The sequence below is a fragment of the Rousettus aegyptiacus genome, unplaced genomic scaffold (assembly GCF_014176215.1).
Source record: "Rousettus aegyptiacus isolate mRouAeg1 unplaced genomic scaffold, mRouAeg1.p scaffold_m13_p_7, whole genome shotgun sequence".
Taxonomy (NCBI): Eukaryota; Metazoa; Chordata; class Mammalia; order Chiroptera; family Pteropodidae; genus Rousettus; species Rousettus aegyptiacus.
The window spans coordinates 103,805,994-103,830,003 of NW_023416310.1; the positions used below are offsets into that span (position 1 = coordinate 103,805,994).

General features: G+C 37.6%; 1 protein-coding gene across 6 annotated transcripts in view; it reads right to left on the bottom strand.

Annotated features, from left to right (window-relative positions):
- The window catches only part of CDC42SE2 (CDC42 small effector 2), a 97,938-nt gene extending 77,722 nt beyond the window's left edge, over positions 1 to 20,216 (bottom strand). For 5 of the 6 annotated variants that reach the window (XM_016118374.2, XM_016118371.2, XM_036225026.1 and 2 more), the window contains exon 1: positions 9,893 to 10,004. The gene's annotated coding sequence lies outside the window, so the exon portion shown is untranslated. Of the gene's footprint in view, positions 1 to 9,892; positions 10,005 to 20,123 lie in introns of those variants that run through there. The other variant, XM_016118373.2, reaches the window with a different exon arrangement.
- Positions 20,217 to 24,010: the final 3,794 nt, after the last annotated feature.

Consider the following 24,010-nt stretch of genomic DNA (forward strand, 5'->3'; position numbering starts at 1 on the left):
CAGGAATGAGGTGGGGTGAGGGATGGGGGGATTGAGTATGACTTGGAATGTCCAAGCAGTCATAGGAAAGACAACAGGGGGAAACTACTAAAACTTGAGAAAACAGGACAAAATCAGTTCCCTGATTTAAAGACACTGACTAATAGAAGACATCATGGAGTAGCTTCAAGTAAATGATCAGAGAGAGAAGGCAAACACTTAGAGGATGATAATTAGCAAAAAAGTAAAAAAGTCAGAAAAAAAAAACTGAATTCAGGTGCATTTATGTAAATCATTCTGAAAAGTAAATGATAAAAGTTATCTAATAACAATAACTCAAATTGAATCAGCTCTGCTTCCTTCAGTAGAAAAGGAACACCTCTCAATGGGCTTAGCACTAAGCAGCAAAACCAAGAACTCCCTCAGAAGTATCTCAAGGTCTCTGGGCCTGCTTTGGAATGAAATAATTAAACAAGTATACAGTTAAGCAATTAATATACAAACATAAATGGCCACGTTTTACACATTAAATGAACCTAGAAGTAATCATCAGGTATGAAGTGAATGCAACTTTGAAAAACAAACAAGGTAAAGAAAGCACTAAGGTAATTTCAGACTCCCATGAAGAAATTATTTATCATTATACCAAAATAACTCTACTAGGTTAAACCATAAAAAAAGTCAACATTCAAGGATTTTTTTGGTCTATAAAAACAACAATTTCATATGGCCCCACCCAATGGTCTGCTGATATTAAACAACCACCCCCCTGGAATAAATGCTGATTCTATAGCTTTCGCTGATTCCCATGCTGCAAGTGGTCCCACTAAAGCCAGTGTCAAGCTGTGAACATGATGTCACTGACCAGAGTTGGAGAGATGCATTCGATAGCTGACTAATAGAAGACATCATGGAGAGACCCGGCAACACTGGTTCCACCTAATACTGTTCTAAGGATCAGAAAGGTTCCCCAATTCTCTCATCCTTTTCCAAAATAGGCTTTTGTCTGAAAAATCCAGTTTCCTACTCTCTTAGGTTAGAAGGAATCTGCTTTTGACACTTTAAAATATCAGTACACTAAAATTCATTCATAAGAAAGAACAGATGAGATTGGTACCTTGTTTCATTCATCTGATAACTTTTTTCTTTTTAACAACTATTTGGTGCCAGGTACTGTTCTGGGCATTGTGGACAGCAAGGAACAAGACAGAGGAGGTCCCTGCTCTCATAAAACTTATATTCTATTTGGGGACACAATAAAAAATTAAAAATACATAATTTCAAGGACTGACAAACACTATAAAAAAAAAAAAGTTAAACAGTGATGGAGATGTTTTAAACTGAGTGGTCAGGAAAAGAGGAGAATGGTATTTAAGCTGAGATCCTAAAGATAAGGGTCCAACACTGCAAAGACCTAGGGGAGACTGTTACAAAGGAAACAACTAGTGTAAAAGCGCTAATGCAAGAACAAGAATGACGTGTTTGAAAAACTGAACAGCTAATGTGGCTAGGAGCAGTGTGCAAAATGAGATGCTCTGAGAGGTTGTCAGAGCCTCATTATATAGACAAGAGTGTGAGTCTATATTTTCTGGGTGAATACAGTTTATATTTTATTCTGAGTAGGCAGGGAAAAGTAGTTTGATAAATATTTTGAAGGAATAAATGCATACTTTAATGACTCCTTATGAGACTTAGGTCATAGCCTATTAAATGTATTCACTTTCCTCAATATGATTTTAGTTATCTCACTATCTAACATGTTAGTTAAAGCAGTATGACATGGTAAGCCTCAAATTCTGAAAATAGCTGAAATAAACTTGAGGCAGGACTACACATTAGTTCAAAAGTAAGGATCCTATTAATCTAAGATGGGTATTTCACATGTGAAATGCTAACATATAAATTTAGGTAGGTCAATGTCAAATTATAATGAAAATGATCTAATCAGTCTACAAAATAGACTAATTCAAGACCGTAGGCAAACACAGTATGTCATCCACAATGACTTTACAGTAGTATGTAAATAAACTTCTTAAACATTACAACAGTCATATGTTTTAACATGACAATTTTTATATTTTAATTTCACATTTTAATGTGAAAAAAATACCAGATATGATTTATAAATACTATTGCTTAGGAGTTAAAGTAAAATATCAAGCATATACAAGTTTATATTTACATACCACTAAAACTAAAGATACATGCAAATACATGTCCATATCCTTATTGGCATGAAAATTAAGTCCACACTATTGCCACAAAAAAAGTCCATAAGACAAGACAATCAAGACATAACTACCACATATTACACAAAAATAGGGAAATGTTTAGACTGGTTTACAGAGAATAATTTATGTTTACATATAAATAATTATTTCTTCATTCCAGAATTTCAACTAAGTCACCTACTTCCACAATTTAAAGAATTTTTTTTCTAATCAACAGGAAATGAGACCTGTTGCTCAGAAAGTTAAAAAAAAAAAAAAAATACTCTGTCTCAGCAAAATGAAATACTGAAAGTGTACAGATCATTAATTTCCCTTACACTCATTTTCACCTAAATATTGGTTAAACTGCAGTTTTAAAAAATGCATTTAAATACATTCAAACATTTTTCACTTAAGAACACAAATATAAATATTTCTCTCAAGAGAGTTGTATACATTAATGTAGCTAGGTGCTAGCATACCACAGAAACATAATAAATATATTTATATGCTCATTTTTTGAGGGTGGAGTAAATAGGCAGTACAGTACAGTACTGAGAAGACAGGCATACTAATAAATTTTTGTACACTAAAAATCTCTCCCTAAAACTATGAGGTTTGTTTCAGCTTCCTACAAAAAAAATAAAAATAAAAAGGAAGAAATGCTGAGAATATCATCAGGTAAATTACTTTCTTAGTAAAGTAACTGCTTTTCTTTAATGAAAGGAGCTTAACAAGAGAAAAGCAACTAAGTTTTGGTTCCCATATCCCTGACAAAAGAAAGGTGTAACAAAGTCCAACCTGAAGTGTCTAAGTCCATGTAAATCACCAACACCCAGAATTCAAGAAACAAGGCCTAAAAGATGGAGCAAGCCTAAAATAGTTTTGTTTTTATTTTAAAGTGTTGTCACCCTACTTTCAAATCAGGCTTTTTCTTTATTTCACTTACATTTTTGTTCCTACCCCCTATTTCCTGTGTATTTTCACCTTCCATACACAAAATTGATTGGAAACTTACCTTAACCTCTTGTATCTTAGTTTTTACTTTATGAGACTATATGGTTTTAGGTGAAATACTTTTAGTTACAGAAACATACATATATGCTATTACTCTTTGGACAAGGTAAGCAGCCATTCGTTTAGCAGATGTGAGTGCCCACCATGTGCCAGCCACTGGTCTGAGGACTGGGGATTCTACAGTGAACAAAGTTCTTTCCCTAAGGATACTGAAAACAAGACTGTTTGGCAGCTTCAAGAAATTTCAAGGACACCTATGTGCTGGGTGTGGAGTAAGCCAAGGAGAATCTAACAGGGCATGTCCTCAGGCAGTAGACAGATGACTGAAGGCCTGATAGGCACTGTTGTATTTTAGCTCTCTAAATGATATGGAAAGCCACTGAACAGTTTTGAACAAAAGAACAATATAATCAAATCTCTCATTTCAAAAGTATGGTCCTGGTTGCTGTGTTGAGAACAGAGAAGAGCAGAAGTAGCAGGGATACCAGAAAGGACACCACTAAAATAACACAGGCAAGAGATGATGGTTGCCTTGAGAGAGTGGCAACAGTTGAAGATAGCAAGTTGTGGTTACATTTATTCTTCAGGTAGATATAGGACAAACTTTCATACTACATTATTTTGATTTAATGGAGTATGAGAGAGGAATCAGAATGTCCATGAGGTTTCAATCAGGGAAACTGAAAGATGCAGTTAGAAAGATAAGGAAGATTGGAAATGGAACAATCACTGGGACAAGGGAGGAAGATGACGAGTTCAGTTCTGACAGGTTAAATTTGGGATGTCTCACTGGAAATGTTGAGCAGGCAGCTGGGTATGTAAGTCTGAAGGTTAGGAAAAGAGATCCAGACTAAAGATAACATTTTTAATTTGAAAAAAATGGCAACTCCAGCTAGAGGATAGAGCAGATGAGATCACAAGAAGAGACTACATATAAATACAGAAGAGGTCTAAACTTGGAGCTCTGCACCACTGCCTTGTGTTTTATAAGTTGGGGCAACAAAAAGGAACTAGCAAAAGAAACTGAAAATAATCAATAGTGTCCCAGAAGCAAAAGGGAAGAAAGGTTTCAAAGAAAATTATCAACCATGTCGAATGCTACTGCTACTTCCAGTGACGCTGGGAATGAGGACTGGCTAGGGAATTTATCACCCAGGAGGTCACTAGTAATCTCAACAAGAGCAGTTACGGCAGGGTGGAAGAGAAAAAAACTGTAGCAGATACAAAAGAGACTGAGAGTACCGGTGACCAGAAATAACAACTCTCGGAGAGAAGTAGCCAAAGAAAAATACAGTGTTGGGGAGGTTCTTTGTTGTTATTTTGGAAGATGGGCGATATTTCAGCACATCTCTATGCAGACAGAAATAATCCTGTAGAAATGGGAAACCCTGAAGATGTGGCTCCTTGGCTGGCAGAAGAATGGGAAGATTGCTGAAGCAATGCAATGTCCTAGACAGGAGAAAAGGAATAAGGACCAAGAGTGCAAGTGAAGGTCAAAGCGCAATAGGTAATGCAGAGAGTATGGGCACAGATGCAAGGAGACATGCAAAAGTTTTCTTCTGATTGCTTTCATTTTTAACATACAGGAAACAAGGTCATCAGCTGAAAACGAAGATAAGAAATGAGGTGCTAGAGGTTTGAGGAGGCGTAAAAGAGTCATTTAAGGGAGTGGGAGAGTGACTAGTGGCAACACAGAGGGCCCTCCTGAGGACAGTTTCGTGAATTTAAAAAATACCAGGTCATCATAGGTGTGTTTTCCTCAAGGCACACTCAACTGGCCAGGTACAGGCTAGACTAGATGGAGAAAGGGGAAAGAGGGGGTTATCAGGCGAGTATAATGAAAGAAGTGCTATAAGGTAACTGAGAGTATATGAATGGGAGAAATTAAAATAGTGGACCGTGGATTCTAAGTAAATATTCAAGTGAGGATACGGGGGGGGGGGGGGGGGGGGAAAGGGAGGCTTAGGACAGTAAAACTGTGGCAGCAGCAATGGACTGTAGGTCCCAGACATGAAGTACTGTTCAAGTGGGGGTACTTGACAGAAAGAGCTGTAAAACTGGATAAGGAGGCCCTGGTGGAATGCTTGAAACTGTGTCACATGAAATAATCTTAATAAAGCATGGGAAGTCTGGTTAAAATGTTATATGACTACCCTAAAGACTAACGCAAAACCTCTCTCTGGGCAAAGAAGCCTGCAAATGAGGGAAACTGGGAGGCTAAGGGACTGGAGCAGAATTATATCACAGGAACTGCAGCTGGAGGTTCCCAGACATGAGAGTTCCCCAAGAAAACCATTTCCAGCACTCCTGGAGCATGAATGAGTCAGCTTTAAACAACAACCCGACCAACTCTCAAGGTAATGACACTAGATCACAACGGCATGCACCACATTAAAACCATACCTTTTCCCCCAACTCCCGTTCCCCACTGAGCTGGACCCTGAACATGAGAGGGTGGAGCACCAAACAGGACTTGGTAAAGTGAGAAGAGAAGTCTACGAGGGCTCTTCCTCCAAAGCAGGCATCTAGATTTAGAGTAGTTTTGAGCTAGGGAAGAAAAGTTCTAATTGGTTTAAGAGTTTGAACACTGATTATTATACTGAACTGTACCTTCTAATGACTAAAATAAGACTATCATTATTGACAAGTGAGAAGACTTATTATTGCCTAAAAAGTTAATCAGAAAAGCTATCAATCTTCCTAAGAGTTCTTGGAGAGCCAGGAAAAATCTTCATCTATAGGGTGGGTTCAAAGGTACAGTGAGAGAAAGCAAGCCATTTTCTGCTTAAACTTTATACCATCCATTAAACATACCAGTTTCACAAATATCCATGGGTTCCCACTATATATCAGGTGCAAAATATACACAATGCTGAACATACGAAAAATTCATTTTTGCTTTATTAAAGCAAAAAGTGAAAGCAGATTAAGTCAAATGAAACAAAATAATTTTATGTTTTAGTTCAAGATGCTTATAAAAATTGAATCATAAAGAGTTAGTAGGAAATCTCTGCATGAGATTCTAAATGGTTAAGCTACCAAATGAAAATACCAGAGCCCATCATTTAGTCGTTGCAAAGACACCTAAAGTTAACATGGAGTTATCTCATGCTTTCTAGGAAAAAGAGGGTGTTTGTTTTACCATAATCCATTTTGACTAAAATATATTTACAAGTATTTTATACTGTCAGGATAAAGACTATTATCAAGTCTCTGGCTTTCAGTTCAGAAACTACCTTTGGATAGGGCTCTAGCGCAGTTTCAGCTAAATCCTGCTCTGTCCATTATCTGCCAGTATTACACAAAGGTTCAGTATGCTGAAGTTTTGAACTAAGGCAGCAGGATGCATAAAGTTAATTATTAATAAGCTAAATTCCAAGTTTTTCCGGGAGGCATGGAAAAAAAATCAGAATAAATGCCCTCATCTTACTAGAAAATATTAAGGATAAGCACATTTCACTCAGTTCCTCTCAAGAATGCACAGGGAAGTCACAACATCCCCCCCTCTGAGCCAGATCTAAAACATTAGTAACATTTAACATTCAAAAAAATGTTTAAAAACTTCTTTCATAAGAGCTGAGATTAAGGACATGGTAACAGATCAAAATCAACATGTATTTGCAATTGTGAGAAAAACTTTATAAAGCTTTAACAAAATATCTCAGATTCATCCTAAACCTAAACACTTTCATGATAAAAATGACAACTGATACACAAAAACATAATACCAACCTATCCTGGAGTATAAATGTGAGATATTAGTTATAAGACACTTTGGAAATGTTTTTACAAATGCTAATACTCTCACAATCTATGCAGGAAAAACAGGCACAGCTGCAAATGCCATAACACCATGGTTCTTGATCACTTTATTAATTACACCCGGTAAACGCTTTCTAACTCATTCTAAGGGTCTTTCAATAAAAGAAAAAGGAAAAAAAAAAAAAAAAAAAAAAAACCTGCCACCTCCAAATACATGCTCATCCTCATGAAGAAAGGACCAACATTTTAAATATTCCAAAAATTATAAAACAGAATGATCCTGGAATTTATTTAGCCTTGAAACATTATCAACTGCTCCAAGATAGAACAGTGTTTTGAAAACATTTGTAGTATTTTTTAAGGTACAAAAAAAGTCATTATGGGCTCTATTTTCTTGGAAAAATTAATTTAACATGTCAATGCTGTTGTCAAGAATTCTGATGAAGTTCTTATCCAAATAAAACATGCCAAGCATTTTTTGTTCAACATGTCACACCTTGCTTACATTGTTCTTCATCACTGTTATCATTTACTATTAGGTTTCTCATCAACACCAGACTTTCAGGAGTATATTGTCAAATAACTTTCTATTTAAAATATACATTTAAAGAAAAACTATCAAACTCTTTACCACTAAAATTTGAGGGATTATTTCCTTTATTATTCCTAAGAACAACTATAAAAAGCTAACAGCCAGTAAGTCTAAAAATCTGAAAGTTCTATTGGAATGTACACATTCGACGATGTATAAGGTGTTATAAACACTGGTAGCCAAAAGGGCCCACCCCAAATTCAAAATTGTCTGTAAAATATTATTAATCTACATTACTTTGTAATAATCAAGACTGACTTTGGAGCACATTAATTTGGGCTGCTGAAGAGGCCATAACTAGTTTTTTTATCATCTGTAAAAAAGGTAAAAATTGGCAATGCAACTTTATGTTCAGAATAAATGCAATACCATAAGTCCCATCCTCGATTTTTAGTAAGCAGTTTCATCGCAATTGTAATACTAAAGGGAAAATCTTAATATAGAACCACAAACTATTACTAAGTCCTCCCCTTTTCTGCACTATCAAATCAATACAACTGGTGAATAAAAGGTCAAAATAAAATTTCTGGAAAAGTGCTTTATTTAAAAACATTTCTTATAGAAAAGGAATCCACTGTTTCTCCTTGGAGATTTTTAAAAATAGAAAATATTCCATAGCAAAGATTATTTAGAGAAAAAAGAACCAGAAGTGCATTATTCTTCAATACACCGTACCAAAATCATCTAATAAGGGAGATAAAATACTACTTTGTTAAACTCCACCATTCATTTTAAAATGTAGAGAGATTTTATTAAACTGATAATATGAAAATGTAACCCAATAATCTTAGCCCTGTAAGTTACATATTAACCTTTAAACAGACTGTTATGATCTACACTCCCTGTGGCTTCACCTGACATCTTTTCCAACTTTAAGTAGGCACTAGGGGCATAGACAGTCCCCACCTGCAACACGGATAATGAGGTAAGAACTTCACACTCAAGTCTAAAAAGAGTACTTGTCGGTTTTGTTTGCCCCTAGAAACTCGGCATCCAACACAGGTGCCAGTACATAATAGGGGCGTAATCAGTGTCTCCTGAGAAAATGGTGAGGTTTCATTATATTTGTGCAACATTGGTTTTCTTTTTCCCCTAAGTTTAGAGGTCTCCTTTGCTTAAAAAGCAACTGGAGATCGTGCCACTGTCCCTTAAAGCACAAACTTCTTTATTCATAATGAAATTGAAAGCTGGGCCTCAAAAGAACAAAATATAATCTAATCACCCCTCATCTCCATTCTTTTGAAAGAAAATTAGAAATAAGGCTTATTTTCAAGAAAATGTCTGCTCACTCTCAAGAAGAAAAACTGCACATTTCAAACATTTTCTTCGTTCGTAATATTGGTAATGACTATTCATCAACAGTATGTATATGTTGGGTAAAAATACAAGTATATGAACAAACTACATATTATTTCCCAGTTTTTTTTCCTTGAGTCAAGGTATGTGTCTAAATCTTACTAGATGTGAGATCAGCTTTGTCTGATGTTTTAAGATTCATTCATTTGGACATTTTATTGAGCATCTACTATATGCCAGGCCCTTTCACAAAACGTGTAAATTTTGTAAACTGACCGTCAGCACCAAATTTCCCTACAAAAGCTTATCATTTAAAGTAGCAGCTAAAGAGGAATCCTTCTTACTGTTGTTTCATGTACAAAAGAAATCAGCCCACGAAGGCCCCTTTTCAGCTTTATACGCGGCTTCAGCGAGCCGCTACCTACCACACCCGTTACGAAAAATCACAACTAAAGCAGCAAGCCCTGAGTCAAACAACCTGTAAGAGTAGCACGAGCTCCTCCGGGGATGTGGTCGGGGCTTTCTCTCGGGGGCCCAAAAAGAACCGCTGTGAGACACGCGAGCGGAACGCACCGGACGCCTCAGGCAGGAGTGCCGAGTGCGGGGCACTGGGTCCCGCCCCTCCCCAGCCCTCACCTGGAGGACTCGGGCCCTCCCCGCCCGCCCCTGGCACCACCCTCTCGGCTTCCAGACCTGCAAATTTGGGGGGGAGGGGGTCTCATTTCCATTTTACATCAGGCGGCAGTTGGCTTCCTCAACCGCCCGCCTGTCGTGAATTTTGAACTGAGCGTGTAACCATTTCTCAGAGGGAATGGAAGAAAAACCAGAGGCAGGGTCCGCGTGAGGACCTCGCCCAGACCTGAAAATGGAGCCGCAGGCTCAGCCCACAGCCCGCAGCGCGCGGCGGGCAGGGCCGGGCCGCGCTCGCCCCGGAGCCCTCGGCGGCGGTGCTTTGGGGCTTCGGGCCCCCGTCCGCGGGGCCGCGGCGGCGAGGAGTGGGGAGCCGGCGCGCGACCGGGGCCGGCGCTGCACTCACCGTCGCCTTTGTCTCGGCCGCCCGCTCCAGCCGCAGCCGCTCTCGGCGCCGGCTCCGCGGCTCCTGCCACCCGCTCGGCCGCAGCAGCGCTCCCCGGCGCACTAGCCGCTTCCTGGCCCCTCCCTCCCGCCCAGGCTCGCGCGCAGGCGGGGCGAGGGGCGGGGCGAGAGGCGGGGCGCGCCCGAGAGCCGCGGGAGGGCCGCGCGGCCGCGCAGCTGCCCGCGCCGGCCCCGCCCCCGCCCCCGCCCGGGCACGGACTCTGTCCCGGACCCCAGCGGCTCGGCGCGCCGCGCCCTCGCGCTGCGCGGACTAGGAAGTCCCCTCGGAGGCGAGCGGAGGGCGGAGAGCCAGGCTGGAGCCTGCGCGGGGGAGGACGGGCCGGAAGATGGCGACCGCGGCTGGGTGCGAACGCGTGGGAGCCCCTCCCCACCCTCGGGCAGGCGGCAGCGGCGGCGGCTCGCGCCCCCTTCCCGGACCGCGCGCACGGGCGACGCCTGCGTTCGAAGTGGAGCGCGGGGGTCTCAGGCGAGCGAGGTTGATGCTGAGCCTTCAGACTGGTTGTCTCTCAGTTGGTGACAGTTGAGAGAGGGATGCGAAACCATCGGGCCACTGCTTTTCTTTTTTTATAAATGTAAACAGCTGAATCATTGAATCCGTCACTAACTGGCTTACGACGGAGAGCACCCACCTGGCCTTTGAAATGTGTGAAACTAGTCATCTATTCAATAGACGTACAGGATCCCTGAGACTCCTTTAGCTGTACATGTTATATGTCCCAGAAATCAGAAACATAGGCGTGCCCCTGTCTAGCAGCCAACGCTCTACTAGCTAGAATGCCTACAAGTTTTCATACCAGCAATACTTGGAATATAATGTAGTAATGCACATCTTCCCCATCTCGACTGATGATGTTAATGCAACCTAAATTTTCTCAGTAAGTTTAGAGTTCTCCTTTACACAAAAAGCAGTCAAGACCATGCCAGAGTCCTTCTAGTTAGTTGCTCAGGCCAAAACTTTGGAGTCATCCTTGGCTCTACTCATTCTCTCATCTTCACTTAACATCTGTCAAGCAAGCCTGTTGGTTGCACCTACAAAATAAATCAGAATCAGACCACTTCTACCTGCATTGCTTCCATCTTCTCTGCCTCGATTATACTTCAGTGGTTTACTAAATGGTCTCCCTGCTCACCATGAACTGTCCTCTTATAAGAAAAGTCAGCTCCTGTCTTATCTGGTCAAAATCCTCCAGTGGCTATTTCATTCATTGTATAAAGCTAGGGTCTGCAGTGACCTGCAAAGCCACTGGATTTGCTTTTCCCTTTGCCTCTCTGACTCCAGCTTCAACCACTCAGAGTTGCTTGAATATTACAGACACTACTACTTATGGCCTTTTGAAAGCCATTCCCTGTGCCTGGAACCTTCTTCCCCAATTTCCACCTTCACCATTTTAACTCCTTGCTCATATCTCACCTTAACAATGATGCTTAGCCTGACTACCCTATATAAAATTGTAACCAGCCCAACTCAACTCTCTTTCCTAACTTGCTTTTTCTTTTCTTCTCAAACCTTACAACAATCTTCATAATTTACTTGGTATGTTTATCTTTTAGTGTCTGTCTTCCCCAGTTGAAAACAGGACTTTTGTCTGTTTGTTTCAACTGATATATCCCAAGTGCCAATAGTAAATTAAAAAAAATTTAAGTCTCTGGAGATAATAAAAAGCTCAAAGCAACAAAAAATGACCAATTTTTTGTTTTAAACTTCCTCTTGCTTTGTCAGTATACCGTAAGAGCTTTATCTACATCATAACATAAGCATTTTGACTTTCTAGTTACCCTGAGCACAGCGATAACTTGACATTTAAAGCCATGTTTCTAACCAGTGATATCCTGGTCTCCTACTTCACCGAAGGGAACAATGTGACAAACTAGAGGAAACCTTTTGGTGTGAAACTCAAAGACATGACAAGTCTAAAAATTTTTTAGGACAAACAAAACAGAAAATTCTGAACTTATTGTTTGTAACCCTTCCTTTGAATTACAAATGTAGTAATCTTGTATGAATGCCTTGAGTAGTAGTATTTCCTGTCATGTAGTCATAAAGGTTAATATTCATTATGTAAACATTTATTTTCAGATTTTTAATATTTTGTTTATAACATATATGTGATTGAATATCTTAATAATATCTAATTTCAGTTGCTATTCATACACCCCTCCTGTAAGTAGGAAAAAAAGTCAATTAAAAATATTATTGTATTTGATGGAAGGATACCTTTTATATGAAAGTCTCTGTATATAATTATTTGCTCAGTATTATATTTATATCGTATTATATCTTTATCTTTTTATCCATTATGATTTAAAGCAATTTAAGGCTACAGATTATCCCTTACAATTTGGATCATTTTTTATAAAATTAAATTTACTGCTTTTGTCTAAAAAACCCATTGACAATATGTTAGATTGATGTCAAATTTGGTTTGTAATTACAATAATACCAAGTAATTTTTCGGAGTCCATATTAGGATATGTCTGCACTATCCTTAAAACTATTACCAAATAAAATTTTATTCCAAAAAGACAGGGTAAAAAATAGACATTGTTCAGAAAACGTACCTAGAAAATACTGCTTAAAGTAAATGCAACTGTTATAGTACAAAAGAAATTGTTTTGTAATATTACTAGTTCATAGATGAGAAAATGATCTCAATAAAACATGGTATATTTGTGCTATAATAAACCATTGGAACGTTAACACCACAGACAACAGCAAGCAATATATTATCTAACCCACTGCTATCACTACTCATGATTTCACATAGCTGCCACACTAGTCTGATTCTGCAATCTTTTACTTAAATTTTCCGTCAAAAATTTCAAAGCAAATGAATTTTCTCCTAAAAGTGTGCTATTAATATTTTTTAAACTACTTTCTAAATTTGATACTAGCTATTTCTCACATACAAGAGAGATGGTGTATGGAGTTAGAGTCTGGAGTGCAAACTCTGCTGCTTAATTAGCTTGGTGACACTGAGCAAAGTTCTTAATCTTTCTAAACCTGTCTTTTCTTCTAATTTAATGGTACCATAATAGTACTTACCTCCAGGAATTGTTGTGAGAAACCAATGAGAGAACTCAAGCAAAGTTCTTAGTCCTGGGCCTGGCACATGGTAAGTGCTGGTAAATGCTAGCTATTAGCATTATACAAGCATATAATTAAGCTCATTGCCCTACACTTGTAATACTGAGAAAATGGCTCATAATAGGCCTCAAATGAAATGGTTCAAGTTCTACATCAAGATAGTATAATATATAATTCACTGAATATTTTTAAAGCAGTGTTAACGTTTCTTCTATCACCAGCATGTGCAGGCACAATTCTAAACAACAAAGGAAGCTAAGAGAAATAAGGCCCAGACTTAGAATAGCTTTACAGTTGAATGACAAGACATACAGTTAATAACTACTTTCAAAGTAGTATGACCATACTTCTTGTTTATCAGGGACACCTCTTGTCCTGGCTTACTGATTATTTGTGCCCCCTTTCATTTTCAATGTGTCCAGGTTTAGATGATAAATTATGTGCTCACACCTAACTAGAAGTATGTGTAACTTAATTGGAGTGCATAGAAAGGGCCATCAGTTCTGTGTCATACTATACAGACTTAAATTGTTCCTTGAAAAAAACATCTAAATTGGCCAAATGCCATGCTACCAAGACAGGCAATATAGCAGCAGCTTTACCTAATACCTAGAAACAAATACAGGGAATCAGCAAAAATGAGGAGACAAAGAAACACATCCCACATGAAAGAACAGAACAAAACTCCAGAAAAAGAACTAAACAAAATAGAGACAAGCAGTTTACCACATGCAGAGTTCAAAACAATGATTATAATGATGCTCAATGAACTTAGGAGAAGAGTAGACGAACTCACAGAGAAGTTTAACAAAGAGATAAAAAACATAAAAACAGAGATAGAAAACAAAAAAGAACCAGTCAGAAATGAAGAATACAATAACTGAAATGAAGAATACATTAGAAGGAATTAACAAATTATATGAAGCAGAAGATTAAGTCTGCAATTTAGAAAATAAGATAGCAAAAAATACCCAATCGGAACAGCAGCAAGAAAAAAATCCCCACCCCCCAAAAATGAGGCCAGTTTAAGGGGCCTCTGGGACAGTATCAAGTGTAACAACATTTGCATCATAGGGGTACCAAAAGGAGAAGAGCAAAAGCAATGAATTAAAAAACTGTTTAAAAAATAATGATAGAAAACTCCCCTAAGCTGGTGAAGGAAATAGACATACAAGCCCAAAAAGCACAGAGAGTCCCAAACAAGATGAACTCAAAGAGGCCTACACCAAGACACATTATAATTAAATGCCAAAGTTTAAAGACAGAATCTTAAAAGCAGCGAGAAAAAAGCAGTTAGTTACCTACAAGGGACCTTCCATAAGATTGTTAGCTGATTTTTCAACAGAAATTTTGCAGACCAGACAGAATTGTCATGAAATATTCAAAGTGATGAAAAGCAATGGCCTATAACCAAGATTACTCTACCCAGCAAGTCTATCCTTTAGAATCAAAAGACAGATAAAGAGCTTCCCAGACAAGAAAAAGCAAAGGAGTTCAGCACCATGAAACCAATATTATAGGAAATGTTAAAGGAACTTCCTTAAGAAGAAGGGGGAAAAAAGACCAAAAATATGGATAATAAAAAGGCATTAACTACATACCTATCAATTATTACCTTAAATGTAAATTGTTTAAATGCTTCACTGAAAAGATATAATAAGGTGGCTGAATGGATAAGAAAACAAGACCCACACATACGCTGTCTATAAGAGACTCCTTCAGATCAAAAGGCACACATAGACTGAAAGTAAAGGGATGGAAAGAAATTTTTCATGCAAATGTAAATTTTAAAAAAAAAGGTGAGGTAGCAAAACTTACATCAGGCAAAACAGACTTTAAAACAAAGGCTATATAACAAGAGACAAAGAAGGACCCAGGAATAGCCCTTCTGGGTATTTACCTGAAGGAACCCAAAACACTAATTCAAAAAGACATATGCAATCCCTATGTTCATTGCAGCGTGATTTACAACAGCCAAGAGATATAGAAGCAACCTAAATGTCCATTAATAGATGACTGGATAAGTAAGTGGTATATATATACAATGGAATATCCATAAAAAAGAATGAGATCTTGCAATTTGCGATAATATGGATGGACCTAGAGGTCCACTTAGTATAATACTAAGTGAAATGAGTCAGTGAAAGACAAATACCATATAATTTCACTTATATGTATAGACTCTAAACAAATAAAACAAACTCATGGTTATAGAGAATAAACTGGGAGGGGGTTGGGGAGGATGGGTGAAAAAGGGAAGGGATTAAGATGTACAAACTGCCAATTATAAAAACAGTCACAGAGATGTAAAGTACAGCATAGGGAATACAATATTGTAATAATTATGTATAGTGTCAGATGGGTACTAGACTTATTGGGGTGATCACTTCATAAGTTATATAAATGTCTAATCACTATGTTGCATACCTAAAACTAATATAATATTGCATGTCAACTCTAATTAAAAAATAAAAAATATTTTTTAAAAATACTATCTAAATAGACCAAGTCGCCCAAAAGAAAGAAAGCAGAAGATTTAATTTTTATTATTTTACATCAAAACCAAAGCTTAAAGCTTGGTAAATCCCCTTGACCAATGTAATATGAATAGTTTGAAGATTTCACATTTTTTCCTGAAGATATAATAGGGACACTCCACGACATAAATAATACAATGCGTATTCATTTATTTCTACAGCAAATATCTATTGAGCATCTATTATGTACACATGGTTTGTCTTTAGTGTGATAGAAGATACAAAAAATTTTGCAAGACACAGTGAAATACTTTAAAATCTAGAAGCAAACACCAAGTATCTTACTAATTAGTCGACAAGATAATGAGACACATAGGCCATGAAGTGCGATTTGGGGAGATTGAGAAAAATCAGGAAACATATGGACTTATTGAGAAAGGAGAAAATTACCAGTTCAGAGGAGAATCATAGTTCATGGCCCTTTCTGTGACTGAAGCAGCCAAAGGTAGGAGGAAAAACCCAAGTAAAACTTTGCTTTACACTTATACTCAAGGTGACCCTTGCTGCTCATCAAACCACAAATATTCATTGAATGCCTGCTGTTTGCCAGGTAGCATAGCAAGTGCTGTGGGAAAACTTAGTATAAAGGATGGTCTTTGTCCTTAATGAAATGTCACACAGCAACATTTGAATAATTAGACACAGTATCCTGCCTTATGAATGCAGCTGAGGGGATCACTGAGGTCTGTATTGGTCAGAAAAGGTTTCTTGGAGAGGAATTTGAGGTGTGTCTCTGGGAAGAAGGGATTCAGATCAGTGTTTTCTAAACCGTAGACTTCACACTTCTGGTGGTGTGAGAGATGATTTTAGGTAATGCTACACTTAAGAGGGGCGGAGAAGCAAGGATGAGGGGAGGTAGTCTGGGGTACATGCAGCTTGCCTAGCTTCAACACATAGCCTGTGATGTGATTATATTGTAGCCCCTTAACTACAAACAAACAAAAACAAAAAACAAACAAACAAAAAGACTGAGTTTGAAGTTGTAATAAAAATGCTTCTGGGGACAACCAGGATCCTTTTGACAATCACTCTGCTATGTCAGGTTAGAGATCAGTGACTAAGAATTTCATTTTTTTTTAAACACGTAACACCTGTATATGGTGGTTAAGTTTCCTTAATATATTGGTTAAAGTCAAAAATAGGAGTCAGCTTTAAAAAAAACCTCTGAAGTAAACAATAGTGTCAATAAAGAGAAAGGGGAAGTGGCACTTTAGAGAGCACAACACTTGGCAAGCAAATGTTCAGTAACCGGCACACTAGAGGTGTGCTCCCAGGGAGAGCAAGAGCCACAGAGGATTTTGAGCTGAGTACTGGCAAACTGGTAAAGAAGAGTGGAGAAAGAAAGTCCAAAAGGCAGGTAGCTGTGAGGGACCAAAGTCTGCACTGGGCCTCAGGCAAAGGGGAGGGTGCTCCTTCTTCACCTTGAGAAGCTCCTTAGCCCAGAGGAACCAGCGGAGCAGGCCCAAGTGTCCTGTGAGGAAGCCACATGGACCCAACTCCAAGGCTGGCTGAGGCTTCAGCAGAAGGAAACATGGAGGCAGCAATGGACCCCAAGTGTTTGGACATAGATGCCCTAAAGACAGGTGATACAGAAAGGTGGGACTTCCTCCTGCCACAGATCTACACATTGCATTCACAAAGAAAGCTTATAATGAGTAAAATTTTGGGTAAAGTTGGAAAAAAGGGACAGTGGCAAACTAGAATTCTTCACACCCCACCCTCCACTCTTCCCCCAGTAAGTGTCACTACCTAATAGTGAGTCAGCTCTTGTTTTTGTCCCCACAACTAAGCTAGGTAGCTGGGAAGATGCTGATATCTTGCTACATTATCCCAAGGACTGTAGTGGGCAGACTGAGGAAATGTACTCCCCCAATATCCCATGCCCTAATCCCCAAAACCTGTGAATAGGATGAGATATCATCCCATGATTATGTTATGTCATATGTCATAGTTGACCTTAAAATAAGATTATTTGGATAGGCCTGATCTTACATGAGTCCTTAAAAGCAGAAAGTTTTCTATGTATAGCTGGTGACAGAAGGAGACATAGGAGAGATCCAAAGCATGAAAAAAATTTGATGTGCCATTGATGGCTTGAAGATAGGGGATGGGGCACATGACAAGGAATACAACTGACCTCTAGAAGCAAAGAGGCTCCTGGCTGACAGCCAGCAAGAAAGCAGAGGCCTAAGTCCTAAACCCACAAGGAACTGAATTTTGCCAACAACAAGAATGCACTTGAAAGCAGATTTTGTTTTTCCCCCCCAGTCTCCAAATGAGAACTCAGACTTGCAGGCACCTTGATTTCAGCCATGTGATACTGTGAGCAGAGAATTCAGCAACACCATACTGGACTTCTGACCTACAGATAACATGAGCTAATAAATGGGTGTTGTTTTAAGCAACTAATGGTCATTCGTTACACAGCAATAGAAAACTAACACAACCACTGTCACTGAATCAGCCTGTCTCTAGATAGGCTGTGAGGTGGCCCTCCAGCCTCAAGAGTGTATCTGAGTTTCCACTCTACTGTAAATCCACAAAGATAAATGGATAGAGTCTCAGGCATCAGTGAACAAGCCTGAGTCATTATAATAACATGGGGAGGAAAACCATGGGAAAACATTGGAATTCCTGATATGTGACATATGAGGAACATATATGTTATTTTCTTTTGGGCAGAAAAAAAGAAATATGACCTTATTTTGAAGTAACAGGCTAGTGAGTCCTCACAGTTGTGGGTGGTAAATTTCTGATACTACATGGTACCAGTCTCTGAAAAAGAAAGGCAGAGGAAAGGCAGTGTTTTCTAGTAAAAAGAGAATGAACTCTAGGGTCAGGTGAATATGAGTACACTTTGCACATTGCTAGCTGTCTGATTATGGGCTTGTGGGAAATTTCTTAACCTCTTTAAGCCCCAGTCTAGTTATCTTAGAATAGGAATAATACTTATCTAATAAGATGTGGAGAGAATTAAATAAAATAGCTCATATAAAAATCTCAGTGCCTGCAGCACAGTAGACTATCAATAGTCTGTCTCTGTTATTAGAGTGAATTTTTTTCACAACTTCCTTGCAATATTTTTAAAGCAAAAATAACTAAATTATAGTATATACTACACTAATGCTATCCTACAGAAATATAATGCTTGCTACATGTAATTAAATTTTTCTAGTGGCCACATTAAAAAAATGAAAATAAACAATGAAACTAATTTTAATATTTTAACCAACCAACTATATCAAAATATTGTCATTTCAACACACAATCAATATAAAAATATATTAATTATATATTTTATTTTTTTATTAAGCCTTCAAAATTCAGTTCATATTTTTCCTACTTATAGCACATCTCAATTCAACATAGCCATGTTTCAAGAGTTCAATAACAATGTGTAGCTAGTGGCTATGGTGTTGGACAGCTCAATACTAGACCTCTAAATAAATATTTCAATAAATTCCCCTTTGTTCTTAGTTAACTCTAAACATAAATAGGTGACAAGTAGATAATTGCAGATGTATGACACATGCACACACATCACACTCTGGCACATACCAAACCCGGACAGGTTTCTTTTGTTTTGCCTTAGTTTGTTTTGTTTACCATCATTTAGTTACAATGAGCCACACTTGAGAGGATCAGGGTATAAGTGGTACATGGGTTTCTAATTTCAAATTCCATAGCATACCACAAACCAGAGCTACACAGCCAAAGTAATACCAGGAACCACAAGAGCTAGGTTAAAACAAAAACCTATCTGGCACAAAAGAATAAATATTAGTTTTTAAAGTAACTTTAGTAGAGGATTATAGATTTATTTCCTTTGCTTTTCCTTTGAACACATTGGACTAGATTTTTGGATTCTACATAAGCTTGTTTTTACTTCTTAAGTCAAAATCTCCATTGTGGGAGAATGAGGACTAAAGAAAATTAGAACTGATAGGAAATAGAAGCAATGCACAGCAGCCACATAAAGATGCATGCACAACTTCTACGGGGATCTTCAAAAATGTTTCAGACAGTGATCTCGTCGCTAGGGTGGATATGCTCAAAAAAAAAAAAATAAGACACATCCAAATATGTATATTACAAGGTGGAACACTGAAATAGGCTGAGAGATACCAAGAAAACATACCACAAATATCTGTAGAAACATACTCCTTTTTAGTGGGGAGGGGATGCGGGAAGATTTTCAAGAAAAGAATCCTTTGTGAGAGGTTTTAAAGAATGGTCTTTTAAAGATGGTTACAATGTCTCAGTTCAAGTCAACAGATATTTGCTGTCTCCCTACTGCATGGCAGGCCTCATAGTAGGCAGTGAGGACTTACTGATGGAAGTCTGCACGTAAGCTGTTGGGATGGGGATGGAGAATGGTGAAAGACAAATAAAACCAGCAAAACAGCACTGTTCTGGATTCCAAACAGCTCTTGGCATCTCTGACATCCCTCTGCCTTTGAAGTCTTCCCAGGCTCTGCATCTTTTACCCATAACTTCTTGCCTCTCCTATGTTTCTGACCCTCCATTCAGAATACAACTCTTAGTCTTACCTTATTCTCAGGACAGCCTGGCCTTGGGATGAATGTTTCATTCTCTGGCTCCTACCCTCAGTCACATGCAGACTCTGCCCAGCCCCTGCTCTGGTCAGGAAGCTGCTGACTCAAGAAGCTGCCACCACAGCTTCCGGCTCCAGCATAACTCTAACATGAAGAGGAAGTGGGGCACAGTTTGTTAAGTATTATCATAAAGACAGTTCTAGTGGGACATTTGACACAGCCTGTGGAAACCCAGAAAGTATTAAAAGAGCAGGTGCTTGAGAGGAATTATCCAACAATGAAAGGAAGAATGAGATTGTTTGGCACTGGAGAACAACGTGTATGAAATCAGGGAGAGATGACATTGTGATGCCCTTAGGGAACTCGAGAATGAGTGCAGGGTTGGAGAAGGGTACCTGTGGGTGTGGAGAGGAAATGATGCTGGACCTGCAGAAAGGGACTAGGTCATGCTAAGGAGTCTGGCTTTATTTAGAAGATGGTGTTAAGTAGGCAGAAAGACAAAGTGGATTACTGACATTGCTTTATGAATAAAGTTTATATATATGGGCGTATCATTAATGTATCATACCTAGCCTTTGAACTTCAAAATATTCTTGCTCTAATTACTTCCTTGAGAAGCTCTGTGTAGCACTCATTCATAAAGGGCAGTATGTGAAAACTTGAAATGGTCTCATGGTGAATTTTTCATTAATCTGAACAGTTTTTTAAATTGACTAGGATTATTTCCTTATGAACAATAATTACATACATGAGATTCAATGGGTAATGTCGATTCCATGACTTATTCTGCTATTCATGTATTGTCTCCTAAGCTAATTTTTTTCATTTTTCATTTTTCTCTTCTCTCACAGTATAGAATTGTATATTCTACTCTATTTAAAAGTAGATTAAATGCAAAGAAGAAAATTATGAGAATCTCTTAGAAGGGATGTTAACATTTTGATCATTTGACAAATTCATAGGAATTTCATAAATGGGAAAAAATGAAAGCTGTTTTATTTTTTTGAAAATAATTACCTTTAGAAAAAAGAATGATCTCTACAGTGATTTATTGGTTTAGAAAAGTAAAAAGGACTAAAGTGGCTCATTACAGTTTCTTGCTCCCGCAAGACCCTCCCAACACATTCTTTTGCCCACCAAGAAATAATTTCGGTTCTACTTTTATAGTCCATTAAATGATAAACTGTGAGTCAATAAGACAGATACACAAAATATTAAAATAAGTCATGTATTTGTTAAGGATTCTGTTAAGTAGCTATAGTTATTCATTATATCTTCACTTTTTATATAATTTTATTACATCTATATACATTAAAGTGAATTTTTTTAATTAATGGACTTTTTTTTTTGGTAGTTTTAGGTTTACAGAAAAATTGGTAGAAAGTTCAGAGTTCTCATATAACCTCATCGCTCACCCTGAAGTTTCCCCTATTATTAACATCTTGCATTAGTGTAGTATATTTATTATAATTGATAATTTTTTAACACAATTTTAAGTTTTCTTCTAAAGAGGTTTTAAATATCTTCTGTTAGACTTATTCCTAGATACTTGATATTCTCTAATATTATTGTAAATAGTTTTTTCTCTTTCACTATGTTTTCTAGTTTTTGGGGGGCTAGTATATATAGGATTATAAATGACTTTTGTCTTACATTGGACATTTTGTTAATTTTTAAATTACTTTGGATTTTCTATGTAAACAATATCAACTGCAAATATTGACTGTTTTATTTCTTTCTTGCCACACCTCATGCCTATACGCTGGTTAGAACTTCCAACATAAGATGTAATAGAAGAGACAATAGAGGAACCTTGTCTCATTCCTGTTTTTAAAAGGAATGCTTCTGATATTTTCCCATTTACAATGATGTTTGCTTTAGGTTATCTACAGGTAACTCTTAATCACATTAAGTAAGAAGAGAAAGTAGATCTAAAATATATATAAGTGGTATCCTAAAATATATGACCTCTTTCCCCCCACAAAAGGACCATCATAAGGACTTAAAGACATAAATCAAGAAAGCTTTTTCTCCAGGTAAAAGATAACCTGACTCTACTATAAACCAACCAACATGGAACATACCATAGCAAGAAAGTTAATGAGCAATAAAGATAAAGAAAGAAAACCTTGGTTCATCAGGTAAAAGTTTAAGTCATCATAGCTGTGTTTCTGATTTCTCTATAGCCCTGATTAGAAGTCAGTAAAATAATGTCCTCAAAGAACTCAAAGTCCTCAAAGATAGAAAGTATGACTCAAGAATTTCATGCCCAGTAAATAGATTTTCAAGTATAAAAGCAATCAATATAAGTCCAATTCTGAATATGGAAGAATTCAGGGAATAGAACACCCATGAGTTTTTCCTGAACAAACTACTTGAGGATTCATTGTCAAACAACTGAGAGATAAATGGAGAGACTACAGCAAAAAGGCAAAGTATATCGAATTCATTGAACTGTGAGAATGAACCAAAATAAAAGTCAGGTTTATGGTTAAAATGTAAATGCTATAAATTCTAATGTTAAAGAAATGTTACTTTTTACAAAAGTTAGGGCAGAAAGAAAAAGGTAAAGATGCACATAACATATATATACAAGAAAATTCATCCAGCAGTGGGATTTTTAAAACTCCTCCAGGTGATTCTAATATGCAGCAAAATTTAGGAACCACTGCACAATGGGAATGATGACAGTTACTCTTCTGTTTAAGCCTCAATTGTCTACACTAAGTATACCAACCACTGTTCACTTTTACCAGTCTCAGGACTTAAAAAAGAAGTCAGCAGTGTATAACAATCTGTATATTAAATCTTGTATCAGAAAACTAAGTTTTTTTTTCTTCTTGGTATAACACATTGTTTTAATGTACAATCTTGGTGAGAACAAGCTGCTCTTGATTATGAATCTGGCTGATTGTTATAAAAGTTACCAACAAGGATTGCAGTGAATAAATACAATCAGCATGCCCCGTACCCAGAACATCTATATCAATCATGGAAACTGATGAAAGAACAATAAGCACAGTACATTTTCTAAGTAATTTAGAAAATGAACAAACAAACAAACAACAGAAATAACCAGTGTAAGCTCTGGCATCCAGCTAATATCGGCTTTTCTTTTACATTTTCCCTGTATACTATAGGAACAGCTCCTGCTGTCCCTTATCATGGTCCCCTGACCCTCACAATTTTGAGTCCTTAGCTTTAGCCATAAAAAATAGACATTCATTTTTGTTTGTTTGTTTGTTTGTTTTCCTGGTAGGAAAACTACCCAGAGTTTCCCTTTTGCAGTGAATCCCCCTCTCTCTGAAGTGATTTGCACATTAGCGGGGTTTGAGGCGCAGTAGATCTTAAGGCTGTGATTTAACCTCTCAAGGCTTGGAGCAGATTCCTCAGCAGTCTCTATTGCTCCAGGGATCATGGATATCTGTGGCCACTCACTCACTCTTGGATTAGCAGACACCTTGGTCTTACTCCTCTGGGGCTTTATACACTTGGCCTAGCCTGTTTTCGATTTTTGAAAATGTTCTTTGTGTGCTTGATATAAATGTGTTTCCCACAAGTGTGAGTACAGTTTTCTTCATATGTCCATTAAGTCAAGCTTGCTAATAACATTGTTTAGATATTCTTTTTCTTTTTCTGTTTGAGTCTTTTTATTATATCAATATTGAAAGAGGTAAATTCATATTACCCACTATGATTATGATTTTGTCCAGTTCTACTTGTAGTTATGTATTATTTTTTATTTTTTTATTTTTTGCCTTTTAAATGTGGGGATCATGTTAAGTTCATACGAATTGAAATTTTATATCCTCCTGATAAAAGGCCCTGGACCTTTTATCATTATCATTATGAACTGTTTATCTCTAGTAGTGTTTTTTGCT